Genomic DNA, 21,895 nt, shown 5'->3' with positions numbered 1-21,895 from the left:
GTTGTAATTTTTCCACTGCGGAAATTCCTTAGAAGAATGTTTTCTCTTTATGCTAACAGTTGAAGTTCCTACTTTTGCCTAAATTTTCTATTTAGCTTTGTAATGATTAGGTCTTATTTCTAAAACATCTAGTAAGCTGCTTGGGGGGAGAAATCTGCTCTGTCTCATTGCATATCCAGTAAATGTATTCTACAGGGTCTTGGACATGATTGACCTTATAATGTACAATTGTGCTAGCACTCAGTATGACCACCATTACTCTTGTCTCATTATTAAATATATGTATGCTTGTTATAGCGTTTAACTTTTATAGAAATGTTAAGTGGATCAGTGATTTTGTTAACCAATTTTCCTAGAAGAAATGTGAAACATGATTTTTAAAGATCTGTAATCCATGGGATATGAAATATGAAATTAAAGATCATCTTGGCCTTGCTAATTTATAGTATACTATAGTGTATTCTTTATTTTATTTTATTTTATTTTATTTTATTTTATTTTATTTTATTTTATTTTATTTTATTTTATTTTTGCCTTCAGGGTTAATGCTGGGGCTTGGTGTCTGCACGGCGAATCCACTGCTGCTGGAGGCCACCCTTGCCATTTTTTGCCCTTGTAGTTGTTATTGTTGCCACTGCGGTTGTTGTTTTTGGACAGTACAGAGAGAAATTGAGAGGGGAGGGGAAGACAGGGAGAGAGAAAAATAGATAGGTATCTGCTTCACAGCTTGTGAAGCGACCCTTCTATAATTGGGGAGCTGGGAGCTATAACTGGGATCCTTACACAGGTCCCTGCACTTGGCACCATGTGCGCTTAACCCACAGTGCTACTGCTGGGCCCCACTATAGTGTGTTCTTAATGAGCACCACTTTAATTGCAAAATGAAATATATATTCTTTTTTTAACTATGGTTTTATACTGAATTAACATTAAATTGTTTATGAAAGCAAGATTCAATCCCACAACATAAAGTGAAGTATAGAGAGTATTGTGCTCCTGAACCAGGAGTCATTGGGTCTCGGTCTTTGTAGGCATTAGGGATTGTGCTACATTAGTAGTTTATTTCATAGTGGTTCTCATGACTTTACTTAGGACACTGGACTCGGTGGTGGACAGCACAGCCACCAAGGCTTGGACTTCACAGTCAAATGGAAGTGTGGACATAATGTTTGTAACTCTCCCTCCCTCCCACCCAAACTCCTCTCTCCCTCCCTGCCACCTACACTCCCTCCCTCCTCCTCTCTCTCACTCAGTTTTTATTATTAGTGAGGGAGGTAGAGAGAAACACACACACACACCAGAGTGCTCCTCAGCTCTTATTTAACAGTGGTGCTGAGGATGGAACCTGGGACCTCAGAGCCTCAGGCATGAGAGAGTCTTTTGTAGAACCATTATGCTGTCACCCCAGCCTCTGTAACCCACTTTCATATGTACTCTGTAGACAGATACTGTATGGGAGTACATAGAAGGGACATGCACAGAATTCCATTTCAGGGATACCAGAATTTATTTATTAATATTTTATTCATTTATTGGATAGAGGCAGAAACTGAGGTGGAAGGGGGAGATACAGAAGGAGAAAGAGAAACACCAAAACACTACTTTACCACTCGTTTTGTTTCCCCTCTGCAGGTAGGACCCGAGGACCTGAACCTGGGATCTTGAGTGTGATAACATGTGCTCAACCAGGTGTGTCCTCACCAGGCCCTCAGTTTATTTTTATTTATTTATTTATTTATTTATTTATTTATTTATTAATTTCTTTTTAATTTTTTATATTTATTATCCTTTTTGTTGCCTTTGTTTTTTATTGTTGTTGTAGTGAATTGTTGTTGTTTGTTGTTGTTAGATAGGACAGAGAGAAATGGAGAGAGGAGGGGAAGACCGGGAGGGGGAGAGAAAGACAGACACCTGCAGACCTGCTTCACCGCCTGTGAAGCGACTTCCTTGCAGGTGGGGAGCCGGGGGCTCGAACCGGGATCCTTAACTCCGGTCCTTGTGCTTTGTGCCACTTGTGCTTAACCCGCTGCACTACTGCCTGACTCCCCAGAGTTTATTTTTGTTTGTTAGTTTTTACCAGATTACTGCTCAGCTCTGGTTTGTGGTGTTGCTGGGAATTGGGTTTGAATTTTGGGTGCCTCAGCATGAAAATCTTTTTGCATAACTATTATACTGTCCCTCCAACCTGGAAGCCAGAAAGTCCCCCCCCCCACACTTTTCCTTTTATCTTTTTTGTGGGGAAGGGCCGGGGGTACAGCTGATGAGATGTATGATTTCTCACCGTACTGTGATAGGTGTCTGCAAAACATTTTTACTCCCGGTTGAAGTAGTTATCCACCAGAGCCATAAAGCCTCCTTAGGCCCTTCTCTTCCCCTCCTTTCCCAGAATCCCTTGCTTTGGGTGTAGTACACCATACCCACTCTAAATTTGACTTTATGTTGTCCTTTTCTGTCCTCCCCCCCTTATTTATTATTGGATAGAGACAGAGAGAAATTGAAAGGGGGAAGAGAAGATAGGGAAAGAGTGAGAGACAGACATCTGCAGCTCTACTTCACCACTTGTGAAGCTTTCCCCTTGCAGGTGGAGACCAGGGACTTGAACCTGCTCCTTGTGCACTTAACCAGGTGCGCCACTGCCTTGCCCCCCTCGATTCTGTCCTTTTTTTCTTCAGTGCCACCTATGAGTGAGATTGATCATTCTTCTCTTTTTGGCTTATCTCTTCAAGTTCCATGCAAGGTGAGGCAAAGGAGATGACTTCAGTATTCACAGCTTAGTAGGATTCCATTGTGTGTGTGCCACAATTTTCTTTTTGCTTATCTGTTGTTGGGCATTTGGCTTGCTTCCAGATTTGGGCTATTATGAATTGAGCTGCTATGAACATAGCAGCGCCTGGATCTTAGATCTTAGATAGGTCTGTTAACTTCCTTTGGCTATATCCCCGGGAAAGGAATCGCCAGTTCATAGTGTAGGTCCACTTGTAGAGTTCTGAGGCTTCTCTAGACTGTTTTCCACAGGTGTTGGACCACTTTACATTCCCAGCAGTTGGGTACAAGGCTTCTTTTTCCCCACATCCTCAGCAACACTTGTTTCTGTCCTTTCTAATTTATGCCATTATCACAGGTATAATGCGGCTGTCTAACCGTTGACTTCATTTGGATTTTTCTGATAATCAATAACTTTGAGCATAAGTGTTTCATGTCTATTGGCTCTTTGGATCTCTTCAGTGATGATTCTGTCCGTATTTTTTCTCCATTTTTTATTTTTATTTTTTTGTTGTTGCTGAGTTTGGTGAGTTCTTTATATTTTAGTTATTAGCCTTTTGATACATATCATGTAAAGATGTCCCATTCCGTAGGTAGTCTCTCTGTTTTGGTGGTGGTTCCTTTTGCTGTGCAGAAGTTTTTCAGTTTGATGTAGTCCCATTGGCTTATTTTTGTTTTCATTTTCCTTGTAGTTGAACTTGAGTTCAGCACTTAAGATGCATTTATAGTTTACACTGAAAAGGGTTTTGCCAGTGCAGAGTTTCCACCAAGTATTTCATGGTTTCTGGCCTAGCATCCAGATCTTTGTTCCATTTGGAGTTTACTTTGGTATATGGTGAGATCTGGTGGTTCAGTTTCAACCCAGTTTCCCCACTTCCATTGCTTAAAAAGAATCTCCTTCCCTGACATAATATTTTGGACCCCTTTGTACAAAATTAGATATCCATAGACGTTAGGGCTTATTTCTGGATTCTCAATTCTACTCCACTGGTCTAAGAGTCTATTTTTGTTCTAGTACCAGTCAGTTTCTATTACAATAGGTCTATAATATAGTTTGAGCTCAGGAAGGGCGATGCCTCCACTTATGTCTTTTTTCCCTTAATATTTCTTTGGCAATACTACCTGTTTTCTGATTGCAGGTAAGCTTTTGTTCTGTTTCTGTTAAGAGAAATGTGGTGGGACCCTGCATGGGGGTGTGTGTGTCACATTAAATCTATATGTGCCTCTGGGTAAAAGACTCATTTTGATAATGTTAATTCTTTAAGCCACAGACATGGTATATCTTTCCATTTTTAAAAAATATTCTTTTTGTTGCCCTTGTTGTTTTATTGTTGTAGTTATTATTGTTATTGGTGTTGTCCTTGTTGGATAGGACAGAGAAATGGAGAGAGGAGGGGAAGACACCTGCAGACCTGCTTCACTGCCTGTTAAGCGACTCCCCTGCAGGTGGGGAGCTGGGGTCTTGAACTGGGATCCTTAAGCTGGTCCTTGTGCTTTGGGCCACATGCGCTTGACTCCCTCTTTCCATTTCTTGTACTTCTTTTCCTAGTTCCTTAAATAGTGACTCATAATTTTAATTATACCAGCCTTTCACTTCCTTTGTGTTAGACTTATTCCTAGATATTTGATTGTTTTTACTGCTATTGTAATGGGATCAATTTCTGGGTTTCTTCTTTCAGCTTAGTGTTTGCACAGAGGGATGCCACTGATGTTTGTATATTTTGGAGTCTTCCACCTTACTATTTTGTTCAGTAATTTCCAGGAGTTTTCTACTGGGTTCTTTCAGATTTTCTGTGTATACTACCTACCACCTGAAAATAGTGATAGTTTGACATTTTCTCTTCTAGTCTGTCTCACTTTAATTCCCTTCTGCCAAATTGCTAAGATTTCCAAAACCACGTTGAATAGCTATGGAGACAGTGGTCAGGCCTGTCTTGGACCTGATAGAAGAGGAAAAGCTTTCAATTTCTCACGGTTAAGTATGCTGTCAGCTGTAGGTTTACTGTATATGGACTCAACTAGTTTGAGGAGCTTTCCTTCAACCCCCAGTCTTTTAAATGTTTTGATTATAAAGGAATGTTGAATCTGGGCGAAGGTATCTTCTGCATTTATTGAAAAAGTCATGTGATTTTTGGTTTATTTTATTCTATTTTAATTTTTTAAAAAGATTTTACTACATGTGAGGTAAGAGAATTTAACAAGAGTGAAAGAAAGCAGCAGCATAATCTGTGGTGCTCCCTCTGGTGCTGTCCATGGTGCTTCTGGGCTGCCAAGGTTCAAGCTCAGGGCCTCAGACATGGTTTCGGTTTATGCTTTACTAGATGAGATATTGCCCAACTCCCTACCCCAGCCTTACTGATCTGAGTTATTCTCACCAGTGTGAGATGATAGCTTACCAGAGTAATTTACATATTTCCCTTGTGATAAGTCTTGTTTAGAATTTTTATGTATCTGTGGAAACTGTCAATGTGGTTGCTGATTATAGATAAGGGAGTAATAATCTATTGGGGAGAAGAAAATTTAAATTTACCTAAAAAGCTTAATTACCTGAACCAAAAAATGAACACATTTATTACTGTGGGGGGGGAGTGTAACATGCTATATAATGAAATGATGGTATAGAAAAAAAGCTGTAGACACTCTAACCTTTTTTATTAGAACATAAGCTAGAAATGAACACACATCCACAAAAAAACTTGTGTTCCAGTGATCATAGTAGCATCACACAACCACCCAAATGTCCACCAACAGAATAAAGTATTTCCATTCCAAGGCCAAGCATTTGACAATAAAGAGGACTGAAGTATTTGAGTATATGCTATGATCCTTGGATGGATCTTGCCAGAGCACTGCTCAGCTTTGGCTTATGGTGGTGCAGGGAACTGAACCTGGGACCTTGAACAATGTGCATAACCATTATGCTGTCTCCCCTGCCCACTCCGTAAGGAATTATGGTCATGATGATAATGATTTAAAGAGTAGCCCCAGTACATAGCTGGCACTTAATTGAAGGTGACACTGTGTGGCAGATACTGCTGAGCACATTACATGCTTACTTTATACCATAGCTAAATTTATGAAATACATAAACTTTAAACTATGACTGCACTGTTTTGTAGACGAGGAAACTTGAGACTCAAAAGATATGCTTGATTTTGTAAAATCAGATGTATTTTAATTATGTATCTATAGCTTTCCAGCTTAGAGGAGTGACTTTAACAATGTGTTAATTATGAATCTTTGTATATTTTTTGGTGGAGGATCACAAACTTTGCCAGTTTGCTCTTGAGAGAAACCATGCATTGTGTCCTTTAGTTCCTGACTGTTTCCCTTGCACTGGCTTGTTTCTGTGACTCACCCATGTTTGTGTCTGTTACTGTTGTTTCACAGACATTTGGTTGGTTCGAGCTTAGAGCTGTTGTGAATAAGGCCTCTAGGTACATTTAATTACAAGCTTTTATGTATACCAGTTTTTTAAATTTTAAATTTATTTATAAAATAGAAACTATCGACAAAACCATAGATAAGGGGGTAAAAGTCCACACATTTCTTGCCACCAGAGTTTTGTATCCCATCCCCTCCCCTGGAAGCTTTGCCAGTTTCTTATAAGAAACTGTTTTCCAAATTTGCTATAGGATTTTGTGCTGCCCTCAGTGACTAGACTTGCAGTTTCTCCTTATCTTCAACACTGCACATTGTCAGCCTTTTTAAGTTAAGCCATCTTAGTAGGTCTGCACTGGAATCTCAGTTGCTGGGGCTCAGTGCCAGCACCACAAATCCACCACTTCTGGTTGCCCTCTTACCCCCTTTCCCTTTTTTATTCAATAGGACAGAGAAATTGAGAGGGGAGAGGAAGATAGAGGGAGAAAGATAGACACCTCTAAACTTGCTTCCCCGCTCATGTAGTGGTTGGGAGCAGGGGCTCGAACCCAGGTCCTTCTGCATATCTTTGCGCTTAGTATACTATGTGTGCTTAACCAGGATGCCACTGCCCAACCTCTGGTTTGCATTTCTGTGAAGAGTAATGACATTAAACATTTTTCTTTTACTAACTGGAAATGTTGTGTCTTGGTAGAATGTTCAAATCTTTTGCCCATTTTTAATTGGTTTGTTTTAATTACTTTGTTACTGAACTACAAGAGAGATTTTTGTTTATTCTGGATGGGAATCTATTTTTCATTTTCACCACTGTATTTTGGATAGTTCTAGCAATATATGATTTGGTTTATCTCTTTAGTGGGTTGTTCTAAATTTTATTGAAACGCTACTAATTATTTTTTTCCACTTATAGCACTTTCTATGTCTTTGATAACTCTTTTTCTTTACATATGGTGGCAGAATTTTTTTTGTCTTTAATTTTGTCTTATAGTTAATTTTTTTTAAAAGAAAAGTTTATTTAATGAAAGAAAGAGGGAGCCAGAGCACCATTCTGGAATAAACAGTGCAGGAGACTAAATTTGGGCCCTTTAAATACTTCATACTTTTGCAGCTGGCAAATAGCTCAGTCTTCTAGAATGCAAGATTTGCGTGACTGAGATGCCTGGTTCAATCCCCAGCATCACACATCCTGGCTTTTCCCTCCTTCTCTGCATCATGTGGAACTCTCATAGTCACATGAAATAGGCAAAATCTTCAGTAAATACTCAGTTCTTGTGATGCCAAGGCAAATGGTATTTTTAAAAGGTCTCACTTTGCAGTTGTCATCACTACCATATACAAATGATTTAAAAAATGTTGATCTTACATCCTACCATTCCTCACAAAATTCACTTTAGTTTCAGTCACTTGCTTTCTTTCTAAGGACTTCTATGAATATTGCCATGTATGAGTAGAGACTGATTTATTTCTTCCTTTTTGACTGACACATTTACTGTTCCTTTTGCTTTTTGTAGAACTAGTATTCTCTCTGCATAGAAAAAAAGTCAGTAGACTTATTTCTCTCTTGAAAGCCCTGTTCTCTACCACTGCACCACCTCCCTGACCACTTAGAGTTATTTCTTAGAGCAGGTTTAGGCTCAGTGAAAAAAATTAAACTGAATATACTCTCCTCTCCCCACTGGAATGGGCAGGCGGGAGGCTTGTCCTCCACTACTAGCATTTCACACACTTCACACACTTCACACATCTCACACAATTGAGGCACTCTTGATACATTACTATAGTATTAACCAAATCTTTAGTTCCCATTGGGGTTCACTGTAGCACAGTTTGTTATTTCAGTGTCTTTGTAGTGCAGGCCTGCTGTTGACAAAGTTCTCACATTTTTGTTTGTCTGAAGATGTTTTATTGCCCCTTTGTCTGGGAAGGATATTTTTTGCTTCATGTAGGTTTTAGTTTACTGGTTTCTCCTTTCCAGCGCTTTGAAGGCATTGTTTCACTGCTTCACACTTGCTGCATTACTTCTGCAAGGAGCCTGTACAGATTCCTGTCTTTATTTTTCTGAGTGTTTATCCCTCTACTTTGGCTGCTTTTAAGATTGTCACTGCATTACTGGATTTCAGTACTTTTATTATTCACTAGACGCCTCAGTGTCATTTCTCTGTGTTCAACCTGCTTTTTGCTTATTGGGTTTCTTGAATGTGTAGTTTCAGTTTTTCTCAAATCTGGGGATTATTTGATCTTGTTTCTTGAAACTTTTTTTGTGTCTCCCCTTCTTTCTAGGAATCCAGTACACTATTTTTAGACTGCCCTCAGTATTTTCCCACATCTCTTTCTTTACTTCTTCTTTACCTGTATATCTTGCGCACATTCAATTCAGAGATCTTTCTTCCCTGCACTGTTTAATCTTAAGTCTGTCTTGTTGATTTGTTGTTGACGTCGTCAGTGCTCCACCGTTCTGGGTTGACTTTTCACATAGAGACAGAAAGGGAGAGAAGGAAAGGTCTCCACAGCACAGAAGCTGCCCCTCCTCAGTTTAGTGGACTTGAACCTGGGTTATGTGCGTGGCAGACCAGACACCTTCTAGGAGAGCTATCTTACTAGCCCCACATTTTTTGCCTTTCTTCCTTTTTTTTGTTGGTGGCGTGAGGGCCTTGCACATGCGTAATTTCACTGCTCTCCACCACTTTCCCATTCAACTAGAGAGGACAGAAAGGGAGAAGCACCATAGCTCTGAAGCAGCCTCTGTTGCCTACAGCACCTCCATGTGGTGCCAGGTGCTGGTGCCCTGCTGGTGGGCTCTCTCTCCACCCCTGCGGTTGATTCTTTCTTTTAATACCTTAGTTTATTTATGGTGTCTTCTCTCTTGTTTTTGGATTTGATTCTTTAGTCACATTTTTTTCCCTCGAGTGTGGGCTATACCCATTTCCTTACATGTAGTAAGTTTTAATTGATTATTTAATATTTATCACACTGTTGCTTGGATTTTATCGATTTCTGATCGGGTTTGAATTTTGTTTTGGCTAGTGGTTAAATTTCTTACGGATTTGAGACTTGTTTCCATACTCTGTGACTGTCAGACCAGCGTCGTCTTCGCTCTAGGACTAGTTTAGCACTCACAGTGGCCAGGGGTGGTGGTGGGGGGAGAGGGTTTGCATTTGTGCAGTTTTGCTTCACTTTCACCTGATTGCCCAAGTTTCATTGAGGTCTTTCTCACTCCTGATTGGGACTAGGGTACGTAGCAGTCTGTGTAATCACTGACTTTGGAATTTACTGCTATTTATCTTTTGGGTTTCACATTACTCATGGATAGAGCTTTACTTTCAGTGAAATACTGTCCAGCTGCATTCTCAAGTAGGGAAGCCATTAGGCACATACCGAATCATTGCTAGTTTGAATTTAAATGTGCTGGGATTGTAAAATGCAGAATTTCATGAATTTATGAGAAAATAATCTAAAATTTTTCAGCTTTATAAAAAAATCCTAAAATATTTTGAGCATCCTGGATTAAGTGAATTATATTGAAGTCAGTTTCACTTGCTCTGTTTCACTTAAAAATATGGTTAATAGAAAACTTTAAAATACATTTATGCTCACATGACATTTCTGTTGGGCAGAGCTGGCCCTGCTGATTTTTCTTCTTGAGAGCCATCCTTTCTTCCCCTCTGCTGCCCCCTCTCCAACCCTTAGCACCTATCTCTTCTGCTCAGAGTCTACCACATTCTGTACGGCTCCACTCTCTCTGCTCCCCTCCTGATTCTGCACCCTGGAAAAAGAGTGTAAGGGATACTTTCCGTTTTCTCAGATGTCCTAATGCTGAGTTGCTGGTTATTTGAGGTTTTGGAATTTATAGTATTAATATATCTGATCAGTCTCCTAGTTGAGGTCAGTGGGAATACATTTTCTAGTTGTTCAGTTGGGTGAGTGCACCTGGTACCAGTTACTACATGCTGGATGGTAGCAGAAATATTTTTGAGGCATTTATAGTTGGATGCCCATATATGAGTGCAAACCCTCATTTGCACTGGAAACACCATTGAACTGAACTTAAATTTTGATTACAAAGTAAAATTTTTAATAGAGTATTTTTGTTATTGCTTATTGGTACTCATTTACTAAGGCATTCAATCCATGAACTAATACATAGCAGTAAGGAGAACATTATTCGAAGTCATTCAGGCTCTCAGTTGTCAGTGGTAAACTAGATAATGTCATTTAGCTTAAAGCTGAGACATTTGACGAGAAGTCTGAACCTTGGTCATTTCAGTCAACCCTTTTTATTAGTATGGACAGTTGGAAGAGTTGACAGCTTGTGCCACAGCATAGAGCATGACACTCAACATTCTACTGTCATTAGTATGATCATGCCTTCAAAAGGACTCATTTGCTTCAAAATCCCTTCTTAAATTTTTTTTACTGTTTTTACTAGGGTAATAATGATTTATAAGTTATCACATTTAAAATTTTTAAATGATCTATCCATGTGATTTTTGTGGTGCTAATTTGTGTTTTCAGTTCTGATAGTTGTCATAAATAACAAGATATATTTTAAAAATTAATGAGAAACTGGGCAGGGGAGATAGCATAACGGTTATGTAAACAGACTCATGCCCGAGGCTCCCAGGTTCAATCCCCTGAACCACCATAAGCCAGAGCTGAACAGTGCTGGCGCAAAAAAAAAAAAAAAAAAAAAAAAAAAAGTGAGAAATTAGTACTGTTTGTTTTAGTCACAGTACACCCACCTGTTGTCAGTGTCATAGTATTAGTGTATAATGTGTATGTGAAGCGCTCAGATGTGTCTGATCTGCTACTAATGCTTGTCTGACAGTTGATGCTATACTGTGCTTCCATTGCCCCCTTTGTCCCTCATAACTCATTTAACAAAAGAAAGCGTCTGAGCTGTGGTTACTCATAGCTGTGAGAGCATGTCTGGGTCCTGATCCTGTTTTCCCATTTCTGTGACTGGCAGGTTGCTTCTTAGAATTTTAGTGTCTTACTGAGGATTAACAGTGGGTTTGTTGTCGGTTTTATATCGGTTAATGCACATAAAGCAGCTAGGATGCTGAGAATCACGTGAAAAATACTGAAATACAACTACTAAGTTGTTCTTAATTGTATACTAGTCTCTTCCATCTACCTTTTCCCCCCTCCCCGTGACATTACTTCCTTCCCTGCTTTATGTTTTTCTCACTGAGGACTCGTCCACTAATATGCCACATAAATGTTACGTATTCCTTGTTCTTGCTGCATTGTAGAATCCCTTCACTAGAATATAATAAGCTCTGTGAAGCCAGAGACAGGAATTTATCCTTCGTACCTAGAAAAGTGCCTGGATGTGTTGGGTTCTCAGTAAATATTTTTGGAGTGAACTACATTGAATTGTGTGCAGATACTGATTAGACATAAGGATATTAAAATAAAGTACAAAGTTCCTGCTCTTAAAAAGCATACCCGGGAGTTGGGCTGTAGCGCAGTGGGTTAAGCGCAGGTGGCACAAAGCACAAGGACCGGCATAAGGATCCCGGTTCGAACCCCGGCTCCCCACCTGCAGGGGAGTCGCTTCACAGGTGGTGAAGCAGGTCTGCAGGTGTCTGTCTTTCTCTCCTCCTCTCTGTCTTCCCCTCCTCTCTCCATTTCTCTCTGTCCTATCCAACAACGACAACAACAATAATAACTACAGCAATAAAACAACAAGGGCAACAAAAGGGAATTAAAAAAAAAAAAAAGCATACCCGGCTGGCTCAGTAGCTCACTTGGAGTTTGACAGTTTGAGAAGTGACTGTAATATTTTAGATATTTTCTCCCCAGTGCTGGGGCCTTGCACATGGTGTGATTTCTCCTGCATCACTTTTCCCTCTCATGCAGATAGAGGGAGAAGGAGAGGCATCACAGACTGAACTCCCCCCATTGCTGTGGTAGTACTCCCATGTGGCACCAGGGCTGTGTGCGGCTAGGGCACACAACCTACCTGGTGGCAGTTTTCCTTCTAAAGTCTGATACAGTGAACAAATCACTGTGTATACCTGGCAGATATAAGATGTATATTGATGATGCATGATATAAATGACAAATCACTGTGTATACCTGGCAGATATAAGATGTATATTGATGATGCATGATATAAATGACAGTAGGAAACCACTTTGTAAATACTGGGTATTAGTTATATTAGTAACACTTCTTGGGAAAAAAAAACAAATTAATGACATAGAAATAGTGAATTCCAGTGGAGGGTAGATAGCATAATGGTTGTACAAACAGACTTTCATGCCTGAGGCTCCAAAGTCCCAGATTCAATCCCTCACAGTACCATAAACCAGAGCTGAACGGTGCTCTGGTTAAAAAAAAAAAAAAAGTAAAGTTTGAGAAATACTGAATTCCAAATAAAACTTGATTTCTAAAAATAATCTATTTAATGACTGGAACTATCTGCTTGGGAGAGAGTTGCATGCTAGAATTTTTAATAAGTATATATTTAGTTGTATTTTAAAATTAAGAAGAATAACTAACCCACCTCATATATTTTCTTTATTAAGGGATTTCATTTTGTGAAAAAGGAACAAAAAAGGATTTTCTACAAGGATCCTATCTAAGTGCACTTTTTGCGGATACATCATATCTAGTAAGTCAAGTTTTTTTTCCCCCTAAACTTACAAAGAACCACAGTGGAAGTGTTGTCTAAATATCAAACTTAAAAGATTAAATGACAGTTATTTGAAGTTTGTTTGGGGGGGTTTAGTATAGATCATTTAAGGAAAATTGTAAAATTCAGTTGAAGTATATTGTGTAGTGATATTTTCTCACATTTAGTCACATTGTTGTAATAGTCTGACTCTTTGATTTCATCTTTTTCACCTTCATATTGATTGTCTGTATTGAAAAAAAGACAAAAACCTAAAGTAGGTAGTTCATGTCTACAGCAACAATGAGGGATTCATAATTTAAGGTTTATAAGCTGAGGACACATTTTCAAATGAAGAATGATGTGGACAAATCTAGCAGGAGTTCATGAGAGATGGGAAGGATCAAAGGGGAAAATAGAGCAAATTAAAAAGACCTCTTAGAAATGTGAATTTTATAAATGAATTGGAATTTACTGTTCTTCACTATGGTCCCATATTTGCATAGCTCTGGAGTATAGATTTAAGGCAGCTTAGATGTAAGCCTTCACATTAGCCCTTATAACTCAGAAGGCTCGGCTTGACCTAACAACTAGTTGTTAAGGAGTTGCTCTGAATAGTTAGTTAGGTGGGCAATGCACAGTTTTTTGAGTAGCCTCTCTTGTCTACAGTCTCAGACCCCTCCCCCTGTAATTTTGTGCTTATTTAGAATAGAAAATGAGATGTTTGGCACAGATTTGGACACATTTTTTCCAGTTTTTTTTCTTTCTCTCTTAGAAATGCTTTGCTTTCTTATATGTAGGTCAGTGCTCTTCTTTGAATTGTTTTTTGTGTATAGTGTTGACATAAGGGATAAGATTTATGTCTTTGTATCTGAAAATCAAATAGTTTCCGAAGCAGTTTTGAAAAGATCTTATTTTTTCCCTTTGGAATTAATTACCTTGCCACCTTTGTTGAAAATGAGTTGGGTCTGTCTTCAGATACTACTCTGTTATATTAATCCATATCTTATATTAATCCATATCTTCTTAGGAGTACTGTCTGACTACTGTATCTTTGTATAAGGTCTGAAAAACAAACTTTTTGTTTTTGTTTTCTTTCACAATTATTTTCTTTTCTAGGTTATTTCCATTTTTCTACATATTTTAGAAATAGCTTTTCAATTGCCACAGTTCAAAAAAAAAAAAAGAACTATGTTATTTCCATTGTGAATGTTTTTATCCTTCAGAACAGTTTGGAGAGAATTAGTTTCTAAGGATGTTGAGCCTTCTGATATATGAAGTTGGTTATTTACTCTCCATTTAAAGTTTAATTTTTATTGCTATTTTATATTTATATATTTTGTTTTTGAAAACATTAGAGACAGAGAAAAATAGAGATGAGAGCACTGGTCAGCTTTGGCTATTGGTGCTGCTGGGATTGAACCTGGAACTTGAGAGTCTCAGGCATGAACATCTTTTGCATAACTATGAGGCTGTCTCCCCAGCCCAAGACTTTTCAATTATTGTTTTAATTATGTGGTTAGTAAGTTTTTTTTTTTTTTTAATTTCAGTTTGGATTTTAAGGGAGGAGAATATAGGGAGAAAGGGACACATACCTGCAGCGCTGCTTCACCACTTGTGAAACTTTTCCCCTGCAAGTGGGGACCAGGGCCTTGAACCCTGGTCCTTGCGTATTGTAAGATGTGTGCTCAACTGGGTGCATCACCACCCAGCCTCTGCTTTAATCTGTTCTGTTAGCTTTATCATTTTTTGAGTCTTCCATGTTGATGCACTCCATCTTTCCTGTTTTTCAACACTAAAGTTTGTTTGGCTGTTGAGCTTTTTTTCCCTACATTGTTGGGTAAAATGCTACTATTGCTGCTGTTGTACCAGAGCACTGCACAGTCCTGGCTTGTAGTGAGGGAGGCTGAGCATGGCCCTTCAGAGCCTCAGAGTGTGTTAAGGGAGAGTAGAGGAGAATGATGGTGGAAAGTAATATATGCTGAGACCTATCTTGGGGAGATTTGAAACTGCACTCCTGTGACAATAACAATCCTATAAATCAATAGTTCTTTAATAAAGTGATAAAACCCTCTAATATAAATAGAATAATTGATACATTTGATTACCTTAATACTAGTATTTTTTTTTCTTTTGTTAAAGTCACCTTTTGAGAGGATATTGTTTTATGAGAACTCAACACACACACGACTGGTGGTAATATACGTGTTAACACTTTAGGAAACAGTTTCTAAATCAGCTTCCCTGTGATCCTATCATTTCTTTGAATGGGTATACCCTGGAGAGTAATGAATGCTCAGTTTACCAGGAGACAGGCAAATACCATTGCTTGCAGCACTATTTGTAATAGCATCAAACTTGGTACATATGTTCATCAACAGTTGACTAAATAAGTAAAATTGCTGTATAATGCAATACCCTGCAGCAGTAAAGCAAATGATAGTACTTACTCATTATACAGGTTAGTAATATCATAAAGATAATGTTTCTCAAAAGCATCAAACTGAAGATTCCGTTTTATGATCTCATTTACATAAAACAAAGTTAAAACAATTAACTTTTAGTTGTGTTTATATCATGAAACAAAAAGTCAACAGCAGCAGCAGTGGGAAATAAACCATGAGAAAGTTACTAGCATAGTTGTTGGCTTCTTCAGTGGGGAGCACAGAGGACTAATTAATGATTGTGAGGAGTGCTTAGGATTGTTGAAGTTCTCTTTCTTAGGTGTGGATTGTTGTGATGTGAGCTGTAAGAAGCTTTTTCACTGTGCATTTTTGTTTCCTATATATCTTTTGCTAAGTTATACTATGTAAGAGAAAAATTAAAATGCGCCACACACTCAAATCTATCTACCTATATGTTAATACCAAAAATACCTATTCCTATATTTCTGTTCACATTTCTATGTTGATTTCTAGATACATCCAGAAATAATGATTTTGCTTATAGTGGTATACCTCCATTTCTGTTTATCTTTATAAATGGATCAGGGTAGACCAGAGAAGCACTTATAATATGCACGTTTAATGTGGGTGATAAAAGATGAAAAGTTTTTTATATATTTAAAATGTTTCATAATATAATTGAGGTGATTCTAGTAGTGATCACATTTACATAGAAAGTAATTATTATCAAAGGTCTTTTTTCCATAAAAGACCTCAACAATCTGAAAATTATTTGGGATAAGCATCTGCATTTACAAATGAAGGAAGTCTTAATATTGAGAGTGAATAGGTGGTGGTAGAAACCAGGACTTCATTTTCATTTCCACATCTTACCTTACTGTTTTCTCTTATTTTGCTTGCTTGTCCCATGTGATGTTGGTGTAATTTATCTGGGAATGAAAGGTCATGAATGGATGGGCTTTAGCCTAATAAAGGCAGTTCATAAAGTCTCCTTTCTCATAATGATTTTAATAATTTTGTACCTATCTCTAAGGAGTCCAACATGCCCTGTGGTTATAGCCTTCTAATTTCCTGTAGGAGTCTGAGCTATATTCTTGCTCCACTTTGTAGAACTGACTGAGAAGAAGTGAAGAAGTGAAAAATCAAAACTGAAAAATCAAATACTAGTTCATTGGTTTATCTAGAAATAAAGCACACATTTAAAAAATTTTCCTTAACATTTAAAAATATTTTTTATATTTATTCCCTTTTGTTGCCCTTATTGTTTTATTGTTGTAGTTATTATTGTTGTTCTTATTGATGTTGTCATTGTTGGATGGGACAGAGAAACGGAGAGAGGAGGGGGAGAGAAAGATAGACACTTGCAGACCTGCTTCACCAATTGTAATTGTGAAGCGACTCTCCTGCAGGTGGGGAGTGGGAGCTCAAACTGGGAGCCTTAACGCCAGTCCTTCTGCTTGTACTTAACCTGCTGCACTAGCGCCCGGCTCCATAAAGTACACATTTTTAGACTGGTCATTCTGATAAATTTGGATCTGTAATATTTTTAGTAGTACTTTTACCTTTCTGATGTTTAACTAATACAGGTTACTTTTAAAATTGTGTTTTGCTTAGAGGAAGCACAGTTTTTAAATACCTCTGAATTCCCTATTCACAGACATTAATCAGTTAATTCCAGTTTCATCAAATTTTGTTAATTTTCTGTAGCAGAGTTAAAAGACTTTATAGTGTTTGTGATAATCCATAATTTTTTTACCTTTCTTTTGGTTTGTTATTTCACCACTCCCAGGCTAACTTTTTCATTCTCTTTACTTGATAGACACACTACAGTACCATAGTTTTCCCGGTGCCATGACTTGCCCTTGTGATAACAGGACTTGAGTCTGAGCTCCGTGCTTGACCAGGCATGTATTCAACTGGTTTAGCCAGCCCTCAGAACCATGACTATATTTAGCACTATATTATGACATGTTGAAAAACAAAGCATATCTGTTTTCTTTTTAAGACTTATTTTTTATTAATGCTTTAATAACGGCTTACAAGATCCTTAAGATTATAGGGAATAGTTCCACACTGTACCCACCCCCCACAGCTCTGTGCCCTCCCCATCTCCTGTCTCTCCCCCCAAGGATAACTGCCATAGCTTCTTCAAAAATTCAGTGATGGCTTTACTACCCCCCCCCCCAATTTTAACATGTTTCAGTTCTTTATACTGCACACATGAGCAGAAAAACACTAGATCATTTGGTAACAGATAGAAACTATAACAAGAGTCCATGGACACAGACACAGTAAATTGAAGAACCTCAAGGTATTATACATAAGAAGGATGAGAAAAAAACATTATAGGAAAAATTAAAATGTACCAGATCAAAAATGACATTTAAAAAGACAGAACTGGAAGTTGGGCAGTAGCACAGCGGGTTAAGCACACATGGCTTGAGGCACAAGGACCACCGGTGTAAGGATCCTGGTTCGAGCCTCCCAGCTCCCCACCTGCAGGGGGTTCGCTTCACAAGCGGTGAAGCAGGTCTGCAGGTGTCTATATCTTTTTCCCCCTCTCTGTCTTCATTCCTCTCTCCATTTCTCTCTGTCCAACAACAATGACACCAGTAACAACAACAATAATAACTACAACAATAATAAAAAAAAACAAGGGGAACAAAAGGGAAAATAAATAAAATTTATATTAAAAAAGAGCTGTAAGGGCATATCCTTTAATGATAGAGTTGAGTAAGAGCAAACTTAAGTTCTTACCCCTAAGGTTCTGTGATTTTTTTTTAAGTTTATTTATTATATTTATTTATTTATTTTTGTTGCCCTTGTTTTGCTGTTGTAGTTATTATTATTGTTGTTGATGTCGTTGTTGGATAGGACAGAGAAATGGAGAGAGGAGGGGAAGACAGAGAGGGGGAGAGAAAGACAGACACCTGCAGACCTGCTTCACCGCCTGTGAAGCGACTCCCCTGCAGGTGGGGAGCCGGGGGCTCGAACCGGGATCTTTACACCGGTCCTTGCGCTTTGCGCCACGTGCACTTAACCGCTGCGCTACCGCCAACTCCCTTTCTTTCTTTTTTTTTTTTTTTAACATCCAGCTTTACAGTGTTTAATCTGGGAACAAAGATACATTTCCAAAAGGCACTGTATGTCTTATGTCATTACTCATCAGGATGATCTGAATTTAAGCTTCAGTGATAAGCCATTTCATATCCACTGGGGTGACTGTAATAAGAAAGATGAAAGTATTGGTGAGGATGTATAGAAATTGGAACTTTATGTATTGTTACTGGTGAGTTTGTGAAATGACTCAGATGCCTTGAACAACAATCTGACAGTTCCTCAAAAAAAAGTCACCATCTGTTCCAGCACTTCTGCTCCTACCTATTTATCCATGAGAAAGGAAAACTTATATCATTGTCTTAACACTATTACTCATAAAAGAGAAAGCAACCACCACCCACATACCAATCAGCTTGTTGAGTAAATAAACAAAACATTGTATATTCATAAGATATAATATCCTGCCGAGAAAAATGAAATGTTGCAAATGCTTAGCACAGGTGAGTCTCCCCCCTTTTTCTTTCTTAAATGTCATTACTGGGATTTCATAGCTCTAGAATGACTTTTGCTTTAATGTCAGAAAGGGACAGAGACAGAGAAACAGAGGTGGTGAGAGGGACTACAACACTGACGGTGGGGCTAGAATCTGGGTCACACACATGGCAAGGCAGCACACTATCTAAGTGAGCTACTTTGCAGACCCAGCACAAATGAATCTTAAAAGCATCACACTAATGAAAGAAGTCAGATAAAAATTGTATGTTGCATGATTCAGTGTATATGGAATATCCTGAATAAGCAAATCCAGAGACAGAAAATAGATTATAGTAACTGCAAGGAGTTGGGGAGAAGGGGACTAGGGAATGATTGCCAGTTTCTTCGTGGGGTGTTAAATGTTCTAGAATCAGGGGGTGAGCATGGTTGTATAATGCTGAACCCAGTTAAAAAAATACCCACTAAATTACATTTTAAAAAGGTGAGTTTTGTGATATATATGAATTCTGATCATTATTTTTTATCAGAGCACTCCCTAGCTCTGGCTTAAGGTCTGGAACATTGGAGCCTCAGACATGAAAGTCTTTTTGCTAACCATTATGCTGTCTCCCCTGCCCTGTGATACATAGGAATTATAACTCAAAGTCACATAGAAGTGAAAACAATTATCTAATTCTAATTTATTATGAAACCAGGATAATAAGTTCTGAAAGTTCTGGTTCTTTTTAACTGCAACCTCACAAGAAACATAGAGCTGGCTGGCTCCAGTAAACTAGAATGCATATTTTCGTGTCCTGTCACATTTAAAATATTTTCTTTTTCTTTTGCCACCAGGGCTCAGTGCCTGCTCTATGAATCCACTACTCCTGCTGGTTATTTTTTTCTATTTTTTCTTTTAATTTTTATTTGACAAGACAGAGGTTGAGAGGAGAGGGGAGATAGGAGGAGAGACACTTGCATACCTGCTTAACCACTCATGAAGCATTCCGCCTGCAGGTAGGGAGCGGGGTCTGAAACCTGGGTGCATTTAACTGGGTGCACCACTGCCTGGCCCTCTAAACTGTTTTCTTTACCAAGATAGTAGAAATTGGGAGAGATTTAAAATTCTGCTGGGGAGATAGTTCAGCTTGTTAAGAGCACAGAGCTTGCATGCTTGAGATTCCAAAGGCCACAGATCAATCCCTGGCACTGCCTTATGATAGCTGGGCAGTGATTTGGTCTTTTTCCCATTAGCAAACATATAATTTTAAAACAGAGTTTTTGCTTATACTTCATTATATATGAAATAATGAAAAAGGAACACACCTAGATGATTCAAGGAAGTGGTAGAGAAGAAATCTCTATAGAAATGTGTATTACCGGATGTGAGGGCGATCTGGCTGCGACATCTGTCACCCCATTGATCGCCAGAGTTGATTCGGCTGATCTGGCTGGCTAGGTGGGTGTCCCCTTCCTCCCTCACTGCTCCATGTGCATCCCTCCCGAAGCTGCACGCTTGGTCGAAGAGGACGGCCTTCTCCGAATAGAAATGTGTATTACCAAGTGCCATGCAGGGATAACGGTGCCATTTATAGTTGATTCATTTATGTGATTTTTGTACTTTACCCTCATACATGCCAATCAGGTTTTGAATATGTAAATTTAGTACTGTCATAACAGTTTCTTTGACCTATGATATGCATAATAGTAATCTGTGCAGCTAAAAAAAAAAAAAGGACTCTTCAGCAAGGGCAACAAAAGGGAATAAATAAATAAATATTAAAAAAATAATAAAATGTAAAAAAAACCGGACTCTTGCTGTGTCAGTGTTACTTTGCATTTGACTTAGTTACAAGATTTGCTAGTTTATTATGTGACCAGGATGGGCTCATGTAGGCAAGATATGTGTTTTAGTTCCTCACTTGCATTTAAATTGAGAGCCTCTGCATTAGATCACTGAGTATGACTGATCTGTTTATTGACATACAGTGATTGGCTTATGTAGGAACAGAGATCTTAGTCTAATGACACAACCATCTCCAGCCTCAGGCCCACCCCCAGCCCTGATGGTTTTTCAGAAATTGGGAGGGATCTGATTTGTTCTTTCAGCGACTTCCAAGCAGGAATAGTAGCAGTGTAGTAGAAGGACAGGTTTCTTAGGAATTGCTTGGCTACTGTTCCTTGATGGAGGGATGGTAATTTTACCTGTGTGTAAAAACAGGAGTGATTGGAGAACTTTTAGGAGTTAGAAGTCTATAAATTAGTTGCTATCTGCCCAGCGCCTTTGTAACTTAACAGCCTTTTGTAGTGTCAGGTAAATTGCTTTCTAATGTTGGACGTGGAGGAGGGCACGGCACACAGTTTTGTAGTCTTTCACATCTCTAGTATCTTGTACAACCACACAGCTTAGTGGAACTTACCTTAATGCGCAGTGGTTCATGAAATTGGAGTTGGATGCCTTTTGAAGATACTTGTTTAGCTTATTTATTGATCATACCAGCCCAGAAATGTCCTTAATGATATATTGATAGATATTTGATTGATAGATATTTGATTTGCTTTTCAGCTTTTCCTTAAAAGATTGCAGCGGTGAAGCTATACTCTTGTATACATTGTAAAAAGATACATTAAAGGCTATTTCAGCTCTGCCTCCTTGTGTAATTTTGGATGAGTACTCCTCATCTTTTTTTTTTTTTACTTTATTAAAAATAAAACAAACAAACCACCACCACAACCACCACCACCACCACCAACAAAAACTACTCATGTCCCACGGCTATTGATACTGAGACTACTAAATGAGATTAATGTCTAACATGTAGATACTGGATAGGTATTAGCAACTCAAATTAGATCAGTTGACTATTTAAGACTGACATTTACTCTTGAGACTTGACATCTTCTACTTTAACTACTTTAATTGATTAATTCAACTATTTACTGAACATTTATTTTGTGTTGGTTACTTTGGAGCTACTGGAATTGCAGCAGCAAATATATAGTTGATCCTTTCTCAACAAGCTGGGCTTACTGTTTGTTGGTGGTTGAGGAACTAAACATTTAATTGTGTATGCAATTATGGTTTCGATAAGTGAGATAAAGAGAAGTGCTGTGTGCCCTAAAAATAATCTTAAAAGGAGATGTAACACAGTTTGGGTTTTAGGGGCTGGGGAGACTGCATAATGCTTATGCC

At 38.4% G+C, this 21,895-nt stretch overlaps 2 protein-coding genes across 12 annotated transcripts in view; one reads left to right on the top strand and one right to left on the bottom strand.

Moving 5' to 3' along the window:
* MEF2A (myocyte enhancer factor 2A) overlaps positions 1-21,895 on the top strand; it is a 104,309-nt gene that overhangs the window by 11,534 nt on the left and 70,880 nt on the right. For all 11 annotated transcript variants that reach the window (XM_060179318.1, XM_060179324.1, XM_060179317.1 and 8 more), the window contains one exon: positions 12,678-12,763. The gene's annotated coding sequence lies outside the window, so the exon portion shown is untranslated. The remainder of the gene's footprint in view (positions 1-12,677; positions 12,764-21,895) is intronic.
* Positions 18,110-21,895, bottom strand: part of ADAMTS17 (ADAM metallopeptidase with thrombospondin type 1 motif 17) — a 332,233-nt gene continuing 328,447 nt past the window's right edge. Inside the window, exon 24 of the transcript XR_009546590.1 lies at positions 18,110-18,226. The gene's annotated coding sequence lies outside the window, so the exon portion shown is untranslated. The remainder of the gene's footprint in view (positions 18,227-21,895) is intronic.

This window comes from Erinaceus europaeus, chromosome 20 (assembly GCF_950295315.1).
Source record: "Erinaceus europaeus chromosome 20, mEriEur2.1, whole genome shotgun sequence".
NCBI classification, from domain to species: domain Eukaryota; kingdom Metazoa; phylum Chordata; class Mammalia; order Eulipotyphla; family Erinaceidae; genus Erinaceus; species Erinaceus europaeus.
This window is presented reverse-complemented; position numbering and strand designations above follow the sequence as displayed.